General features: G+C 43.9%; 1 long non-coding RNA gene across 1 annotated transcript; it reads right to left on the reverse strand.

Moving 5' to 3' along the window:
- Nucleotides 1–6,814: 6,814 nt before the first annotated feature.
- Nucleotides 6,815–8,765, reverse strand: LOC120684328. The gene is made up of 2 exons (XR_005679242.1): nucleotides 8,431–8,765; nucleotides 6,815–7,905 (listed from the first exon to the last, which is right to left on the reverse strand). It is a non-coding gene; the product is annotated as an uncharacterized LOC120684328 (long non-coding RNA).
- Nucleotides 8,766–10,387: the final 1,622 nt, after the last annotated feature.

The raw sequence follows: 10,387 nt of genomic DNA on the forward strand, positions 1-10,387 counted from the left end.
GATGCTCTCTCTGGAAAACTTGTGAATGGCGTCTTGGTCATCTTGCCCAGCAAACAAGTTTCGCATGTCTCGTATGATTCAAAATCAAACGAACTTAGAAGTCCATCCTCATGGAGCTTCTTCATGCGTTTCTCGCTTATATGACCGAGACGACAATGCCACATATAGGTAGGATTCAAATCATTTAGCCGAGGCCTTTTAGCACTTATATTACAGACAGGAGAATCATCAAGATTTAAAATGAATAGCCCATTCTCAATGGATGCCAAAGCCACAAATATATTATTCTTAGAGATGACACAACCATTGTTTTCACTCGCAAAAGAATAACCATCCTTCATCAAACATGAAGGAGACACAATGTTTCGGCTCAAACTAGGAACAAAATAACAATTATTAAGCTCCAAGACAAATCCTGACGGTAGGTGTAGTTGCATCGTCCCGACGGCCAAAGCAGCAACTCTTGCATTATTGCCGACGCGGAAGCCAACTTCTCCTCTTTCAACGCTTCTACTCTTTGTCATTCCTTGCATCGAATTGCATATATGAGCAACTAATCTGGTATTAAATACCCAAGAATTAACATAAGAGTTAGAGAGAAATATTTCATTAACATGAACAACAAGTGTACCTGAAGTGGAAGAACGATTCTTCAACGAGGCTAGGTACAGCTTGCAGTTCCTCTTCTAGTGTCCTGGCTGGTGACAATGAAAGCACTCCTTTTCTGCAGCTGGTCCAGGTTTAGCCTTGGGTGTAGGGTTTGGCTTGGGGTTTGCAACCTTAGCCTTGCCCTTCTTCTTCTTCCAAGAAGAACCTTTCTTGTTGAAAGTAGGCTTATTCTAGACAGCCATCACATGGCCGCCACTCGTGCTTTTCTTGATGTCACTCTCTGCCATTTTGATGAGCTTGCCGCACAGCTCATTCAAGCCCTTCTCAACCCCGTGCATGTGGTAGTTCGAGATGAAGTTTCCATAGCTCGGAGGTAAAGAAGCAAGAATGAAGTCAGTGGCCAACTCTTGGCCAAGTGGGAAGCCCAGCTTCTCCAACCTCTATGTGTAACCAACCATCTTGATTACATGCGGCCCTATTGATGCTCCTTCTGCTAGCTTAGTTTCAGCAAAGGCCTTGGACACATTGAACCTTTCAGTCCTGGCCTGAGTCTGGAGCATGTCCCGTAGCGCCACGATCATATCGTGCGCCGCATGGTTATTTTCAAACTGCATCTGCAGCTCAGGTTCCATGCAAGCTAGCATGAGACAGCTCACTTCACGATCTTTGTCAACCGCTCTCCTGTAAGCATTCCTCTCAGCAGTAGGGGCATCTGCAGCAGGCTCCTCTGGCAGTGGGTTATCTAGAACATCTTCCTTGTTAGCTGCCCTGAGAACAATTCTCAGGTTGCGGATCCAATCCGCGTAGTTTGTCTCATTCAATTTGTTGCTCTCAAGTACGGAACGTAAAGCAAAAGGTTTGTTTTGAGCCATTGATCTACAACATAATAAATGCAAAATACTAAGACAAAAATATTCATGATGGAGTAAACGACATTAAACAATTTAATAGAATTTACTCCCACTAAAATCAATATCTCTCTGTTGATTCTTAGTGATTCAAGACCCACAAATAACACATCCACTAGTGAGCTTTTGCATCACTAGAAGACGAGGTAGATCGGTAAGCAACTCTTGCTAATCGTATCTCATATGACTCTTGTTGTTGGGTGACATCTCTATGTCTTGCTCCCAACCTTTATGCCCCAAGGTCCTTAACCGTTAAGATAACCTTGTCAAGCTCACCAACCATTTATGTGTGCATGTATCTGATACAGTCTGTCTAGTCAAGGAAAACCAGTGGCGTCCTAATTTTATAGACCCACCACCAATCGTACAAGACATGGGACAGTACAAGGATTAGTTGGTAGGGCATGATTGCTCGAAATTAATGAGGGATCGTTCTACTTCTACTATGACGCACGTAGTTGTAAAACGTTAAGAACGGTAAGCACATAATTGTGAATCAGTATGACCCTTGTTATCATGGTGATCTCCATCTCCATAGAACTTGTTCACCATATAGATCTCCATCTTCATGGAACTTGTTCACCATGTTGATCTCCATCTCCATGTACATGTGCACCATCCTTCATGTGATGAAAACTCTAAGAACTAGAACTTGCTATTACACCTAATAGCTAGTAAATAAAATTACATTCACGACTTGGACAATCACAGGTTGGCACGGTTGCCATTACATCAAATGCAACAATTTATATAGCTCCGGCAAATTGTCATAATCATGACACGCAGGTCATAAAATAATTACACACATGCATCACATGCACAAAGGGGTCATACCGATCACAAAACCTGCAAAATAGAGTTATGCGATTCCGACGTCCGAACTTAAAACGCCGAAAACTCTATCTTGTGGGCCAAATTTTGCAAAAACAGAGATTTTGTTCTGAACCAAGTCTAACTTTTTCTGTAGATACAAATCGATATAAAATTCGCCTCAATCCGAGTTTGTATGCAAAAGTTATGACTGTTTTACTGTAAAACACGCTTTTGCAACAAAACGAAATTCGCAGTAGATCCAATCTACTGCTCTATGCATCTCATGCATCTGGCTTATGCCCTAAGTTTCGATTCGGCCAATCACATTGATCTCCAACCACAGCGACTGGGTCTATGTGCATCACTTAACTCCGATGGCGGAAAACCGAGTGGTAGGAGTATGTCGTTGCACAACCTTCGCAGCAAGTTTGCGAAACTAGGCCACAGATCGATCTGAAACTACGCATATCTCCATATGCACATATCCGAATCTATAACGAGACATCACTGGCTCTTGATACCGCTGTAGGAATATGGGGTAGCAAAAATAAAAATATTTTACCGCATAAACCAGGATTACTATAGTTAAAGATCACGGGATTACCAGTAGACGCGCGGTTGTGGAACTTCTGTAGCGCATCGGTGTAGTGAAGATGGAAGCCGGCAGTGCAGTTGCATGAACCTCCTCACGAACGGCTCGTCCTTGTGCAGTAAGCGCAGCACCTCCACGAAGTCCACACGTATGGGAAGAAGCTTCGCTCTCCGGATTGCTAGATCCGAAAAAACGAACTAAGGCTTGATGCGCGGGAGTAGGAGCAACAGAGAGAGGGAGGAGGGTGCCAACAAAGGGGTGGCTAGGGCTGCATTGATTGCCCCCCCCCTCCTCCCCTCCTTTTATAGCCCTGGCGGGCGCCCCTAGATGGGCCCTTGTGGGCCCCAACTTGGGTGCCCCCTTGAGGTGGGCTGTTCTAACCCTATAGGCCTCTCAAGGCCCATTAGTGCCTCAAAGCCCAGTCTAATTTGGGTCTCATCCTCATTAGGCTTCTGGCCCTTAAGTGTGTGACCCTATGGGCTCACGCGTGAATAGACATGGCCCAGTACACCTACTCACCAATAATTGATAGCGGTCCGTAGCAAGACGTGTCAACTCCTAAGCACATGCGAATCATATCTGTCGAGCCGTCACAATCATATACATGTTGTTCCTTTTGTCTCACGATATTTGGTCTAGCTTGAAGCCGACCACTCTTTCTCGATCCTGTGATTTAGAATTCTTGGTTAACTCTTAACCCTAGCATGGCCATGCATTTCCTAATCCAAATCACTCAAAGGGCACAGAGATATCTCTCTCTTGTAGAGAGGGGTAAATCCCATCTTGACCGACTATGTCTCACAGCATGCTTCTTGATAGACCCGAAAGCCACCTTTATGACTACCCTGTTACGGTGCAGCGTTTGATGGCTCCTAACTAAGTCGGTTCACATCTTGAGTACATACGACGATCTTAAGTCTTAGGACACAGCGTACATATTGTGTAATGAGAATTCATCATCTCGTGTTGGGTCAGTTCAGTTTCATGTCTCACATGAACCCACATTATTAGTTTGACATCCCCATGTCCATGACTTGTGAAACGTAGTCAATCAACTAATACATGTGCTAGTCTAATATTCATGTGTTTCCTCACATGAACTCCGACTAGGAATATTTTAGAATATTCATATAAGTATAGAGTTTCACAAATACTTCACATAAGCATGAATTAATACAAGTTGTCATCCATGAATATTCAAGGAACAATTTATTCATCATGAATACAAGGAAATATGATTGCCTCTAGGGCATATTTCCAACATCAGGGGCATTGTACTCATGTCACATTACCCCTGGATCGAACACGTGGCACTGTGTGTGGGGGTGCCAGGCCTGCCGGCCTAGTAGAGGTCGGTCGGCCTGGGATTTTTAACATTTTCGTCCAGTTTTGGTACACTTGCTCCTGAAATCAAAGTTCATCCAAAACTTGTGGAGCTCTTTGGTGCCACCCCGCGCTGCTCGTCGGTGGAGCTCGTCACCGTGCTGCTCTCTACGTTCTCTCCCTCCGCGTTGTCTCCATCGTGCAGCTCCTCAGGCTCCTTGTCCAGGCAGGGGCCACGAAGCTCGAGGTTGGGGAGGGGGCCGGAGCGCATCGAGGGAGATTGGGGAAGGGCTGGCCGGGAGGGAGGCTGGGGAGGGTACCGGAGTGCCCGCATGCCGCTGCAGCGCGCCGCCCGCCTGCCGCTGCAGCGCGCCGCCCGCCCGCCGCCTGTGCACCCGTCGAGGAAGGCTGGTGAGGGGGGCGCTAGTCAGGAGGGAGGCTGCGGAGGGGGCCGCTGTGTGGGATAGAGGAGTGAGGGAGTGAGAGGAGATGAGAGTCCCAAACCCTAACTCGGGTATATATATGGGACCCTGGTAATGGGCCTTCTGGGCCTCTTTGGATCTCGATATTTTGCCGAGGTCAACCCTTTAGGGTGCTCGCCTTGGTTAATAGATTAACGAAGGTGTTTAGTTTAGAACAATTGCCTAATCTATATTAACCGAGACGGTCATTTTAAGGGGGGCGCCTCGGTTAATTCATTTTGAAAGGCAGTTTTTTATCTGCCTCGGTTAATAAAAAATGACTGCCATGGTTAATCGATACCATTAACTGAGGCGGTTGAAGTTCCTGCCTGCCTCGGAGCTATTTTGAAAAGGTCGCAGTAAATCATTTTTTGTAGTAGTGCTACCACCTTGGGGTATCCCTAGGTGGGCATGGCGACTAAAACACTGACACCAACTTTTATGGAAGATCGAATATTTCGGCCCGAGCCCGTCCATAAATTCGTCGGGTCAGGTAAAAAGAAACCCGTTGGTTTCTTCCTTCGGCCCGTGCCTACTCGACCATCGGGCTATATTTTTTGGTCGGAGCCCGACCCGACACATGGTCGGGTTGGGTTGGTTAAAACCTAATTTTCATGTATAAGTTTTGGGTAGGGTGTTTTCCGATTTCGGGTCAAAAATTTCGGCTCATACCCAGCCCTACTTTTATGGCGGGTCGAAGATTTCGGCCTATGCCCATCCCATACATTCTTCAGGTCGGGTCGGGTCGGGTCGTGTTTTTTTCGAACAGGTCAGGTTAGGTTCGTCGGATCGGACAGTCCATGATCAGGTCTAGTCATGTCAGGTTGACCATGGTATAGGGTCACCTTGTAGTGGGATCATTGTGGTTTTACCATAAGTTTTGGACGGGTAGGTTGACCTGTGCCCTACCCCTGTTAATGGGACAGTCTCACATAGTAACTAGGTGTTTTATTAAATTTTGACCAACTAAAATTTTTGATCTATGGTCCACAAAGTAAAGTTTTTTCTGTACTTAAGCCACACATGTCAGGTTTTCCCACGCATTACAATTCGATGTGCTAGGCCTTTTTTGATCCCCATGTTGTGCCCATCACCGTTGCTCAAATGAAGACATAGGAGTTTTTCCCATGAAGACTTGGAGTTCTAGGTTGCCATGGTCCCAATTGATTAGCTGTGGGATATTAAACCTACGCTATTATCAACAACATGTTGTAGTCTTTTCTTTTATGCTCTCAAGTCATTTTGTAGCGAATTAAACGCTTGAATATGATATTACTAGGTGATACCCCGCGGTGCTGCGGAATTTCTTAAATAAAATTTTAACGTGAAATTTGAAAATAGAAAAATTAAGATGATTTCATGGCAACATTCACAAAAAAATCGGTAGACGGTGATGTGGCATTTGATATAATGGGTTCCTATATGATGCGGATAACTTACATATTAAGAGAAATAGAGTTAATGACTTTAGTAGGTGTCATCTATATAGGCTATATAGATCATATGAATTTTACTTGCATATTATTTTTTATCAGGATCCAGCAGAAATCGATAAACTAATAGAATAAACATCAATAGAATATTTGATCACATTATAGAAGAATAGGTGCTCAAAAAAATAGAGTAAGTATATGACTTTACATTAAAGATTAAAAGTATTGCACATAGTAGAGATGATATGGACATTTTTTTGTTTATTGAATCTCATAAAAATCGATAAGCTAATAGAATAAACACCAATAGAATATTTGATCACATTATAGAAGAATAGGTGATGAAAAAATAGCGTATGTATATGAATTTACTTTAATTAATTAAAGATTAAAAATATTGCATATTGTGGAGATGACATGGATAGTTTTTGTAATTAATAAGGTAGTACATCACTACTCCAGCGCCCCCATCACCGCCGGTTCGAAATGAGCATCACCGCCGGTTTGGGGGGCGTTGGATTTAAGTCGTTGGTGATAGGAGGGGTCATCACCGCCGGGCTCATCACCGCCGGTTCATAAACCGTTGGTGATGAGTGCTCATCACCAACGGTTTGTGGATGGAACCGGCGGTGAAGACCATTTTCCCATCAAAAAAAATATATTCATATAATAATATTGCACCATTTGTACATCATATATAATATATGATTATAGCAGCAAAATTCAATCACATGAGCTCATACATCGAGATTAAATGAAAGAGTTCATACATTAAAATTAAAACAAAGAGTTCATACATCAAGCCTAGTTTTGAGCGTCTCTCTGTAGCAAACTTAATAACAAGCTGCCCATTACTCTCTGGTTGGGCTCTTGATATGATTGTAGAAATTAACAATGTGACATGGAAATTGGACAGAACATACAAGACTTCAAATTTCAGAAGAGCATGCAAAATGTCTACAAGACATGAGATAATCACATTTGTAAAAAGATAGAAATACATGCACAGCAACCTTAGCCGAAGAACAAAATGCAAGTCTGAGAGAGCTGCAACTATTTTACCGCAAAGGGATCATGTTGGAGGATATCCAGAGCCACATCATCCCTGTTAATTGTAAATGAAACACCATTAGCATGAGACATTTATAGATTGGATGAATAGACCATGTAAAGGTACGATCACAGGAACAGAATGCTATCCACATACTATATTAGTTCCTTGTGAGTTATGAGTAAAAGTAAATTATTCTAGCTTAAACTGATAGACGTATTATTTGTAAAAAATTATAAATAAAACAAAACACTAAGTGATCCCCGGACACTTTTATCGCATTCCATTGAGGTCATCCCTAAGATTGATGTCAGTCAGATTCAACCCACCTTCAAGTAGTCTTTATTACTTTACACTCAGCATCTCTTCAAGTATTAGTAGATGATATTCAAAATTACTGCCCATAGACCAAAAAAAACTTGTTTTAAATATATACATATGTATTTCTGATGTTTTCTGCTCTACCATGAGCAACATGCAAATAAGCTGACATTTAATTTTCAGAGTTACACCCTTTCTGTATTACATTTGCGCAAAAAAATATATTATGGTGGCTTTTAGAATCTTCACCTTCTGAATTATATACTTACATGACGAGCTTAGTAGCGTGGGCTTGTCACCCAAGCAGGGGCTTGTCACCTTCTTTACATGTGTTCTCTCAGAAAAAAATATATACCCTTTCATGCACCACCCTTCCTCTCTTGTGATATACTAACTGTGTAAATGTAAAGATTTTAGATAACTAACTGTGCCGTAGATAAATGAAATATTTTCTACAGGAAGCTGTAAAGAACAACACAATCATTGTTATAGTTGCACAAATGGCAGATCCGATAGGGCGCGGCAAAGCCGCGCCTAGTTTTCTAGTTATATTTAAACTAGTAGATGGAGTACACAAATGAAGTTGGAAAAAGTTATTACCATATCAAAGGTAGCTTAAATACTAATCATGCAAACCGGCTCTCTAAAATAATTAATCTCAGTAAAAAGTGAAGCAGTAGGAAATAGAAAACATGTCCAAAAGTTTTCACTATAGGGCAAATTCATCCACTAATTATCTTTGTGATATAATGAAGATATCCGCACACTAATGCTGTTACTCTATAATGATTTTTTCAGAGAAAAGATGTATTATACCAACAAATATTAAACTGCTCTGGTGCAGCTTTTCAGCCTAATAGGCAAAAATCTTGTGAGGCATTCTGCCGAACATCTTGCAGGTTGGCTGTGTTCATGTTACCTGGACTCAGTGCGACAACTCCTCGGGGGCTCAGGGCAGGGGCGTGCCTCTGCACCGGGACGGCGTGCCGCTCCTAGCTCCCGCTCCGCAACGCGCCGCACGCGGCCGGCCGCTGCTCGCCGCCGCCGCTGCTTGCTGCCGCCGCTACGCCGTGCGCCGTCGCGTCCGCATCCCGCGCAGCACGGGAGGAGAGGCAGGGACGGGATCCATGCGCCACGCGGGACAGGAGGAGAGGAGGGGGCCCGTGGAGGAAGAAGGAAGAGATGGGGAGGGGATGGCCGGAGGGGAGGGGAGGGAAGGGAGGAGGAGACGGGAAAGGGAGGGAGGAGATGATCCGGCACTGACGGGAGAAGGAGAGGGACAAGATAAAGAAAAAAAATTTGTATCACCGCCGGCACCTAAAATGATCTGGCAGTGATGTCTAACCATCACCGCCGGTTCGTGTTACGACCCGACGGTGATGTTCGAAAATCTATCACCGCTGGTTCGTAATACGACCCGGCGGTGATGAGTGGTCATCACCGCCGGATTCATTTCGAACCGGCGGTGATATATTATCACCGTCAGTTTGAAACAAACCGGCGGTGATAGGTCATTTGCAATGACCATATCTATAGTAGTGCATGGATATTTTTATAATTAATAAGGTAGTTGAAAGTTAGTGGGACACTTAGTGGAGAATGATGTGGACATCTTGCATGAAAAGAGTTTGTGGGTGCCATCTATATAGGATATATAGATTCTATTATTTCACTAATGAGGCATGTATGAAATTTGCTTTGAACATACATATAGTTAGCATATGGTTTTGTTTTTAAAACCGGGTGTGACGACTGACGACACGGGTAGAATACTAGAATTGCTTGAGATTCGGGTTTGCTATTATCATTAGTATGATTAGCTTACTATCTCTAAAGCTGCTTGAGATTAGAGCTATCATGTACTATATAAATAATAGCCTGCGATGACAAATTTACAAAGTGTAACTTCTTGTATACAGAATCAGATACACATACCTTGGATGCAGCCGGTTTGGTGCCGGCTTCAATCTCATCCACCATGTCGTCGATGCCATACATTGCATCCTTGAGCCCAGTGGCGGAGCTTCATTGGGGCCAGGGGGCCCCTCTGGCCAATGAAAATCTCCACTGCATAAATAGTAAAACAGTTACGGTTCATTACTGTAGCAAAAAGAGTGACTCCCTCTCATTCTTCTGAAATTAGAGGTCAAGCTCCGCCAATGCTTGAGCTGTTTGAGCCACAGTCGCACCGTTTCCTCCTCAATGGACCGCCTTTCCGCGTCATTGAGCAATGCCGCCACAGACTCCTGTGTCATCTTCATCCCCTCCAGGTTGTGGATGAAATTCGCCTGCAACTTGATCCGGTCTCCGATGGCCAAACCTATCCTCTGACACACAACCTTTAGGATGTCAGAGGCGAGCAAGCCTCCGAGCTCCGCCATGGTTGCCCCCTCCTGGTGCTCTCGCTTCTCTCGAGCTGGAGTTCGATCAGTGCGTGGGTCGCCCTCGGAAGATGGTGCAGTTAAATAACGTGAGCTCGTTTGCTTCTGGGTTCTTATCCGATCCAGTGCCGGCCCGTTCGAGCTCTTTGGCATATGCTAGAAACAGTGGTCACTGTCCAAGTCCTGTAGTTTCCGGCGGGAGGTCACTGTCCAAGTCCTGTAGTTTCCGGCGGGGTTTGACTACTTTCCCCTATTTCCTCTCCTTCCACACGTACAGATAAAACGAGTGATACACTGAGATCATGCACGCATCTCCCTGTCCGACAAAGCTTTCTTTGTTCGACACTAATTTAAGCTAGCCGATTGCAGGCACCGACCCTTAAATTTTTATTTGTTCATGCTGACGTCCACAACAAGTGTAATAAATATACAAATAATGCTAGTACACAGATAGAAGATCTAACAATTACGCATCGCCATGTAATATTGTGTTCA

Source organism: Panicum virgatum, chromosome 8N, assembly GCF_016808335.1.
Source record: "Panicum virgatum strain AP13 chromosome 8N, P.virgatum_v5, whole genome shotgun sequence".
NCBI classification, from domain to species: domain Eukaryota; kingdom Viridiplantae; phylum Streptophyta; class Magnoliopsida; order Poales; family Poaceae; genus Panicum; species Panicum virgatum.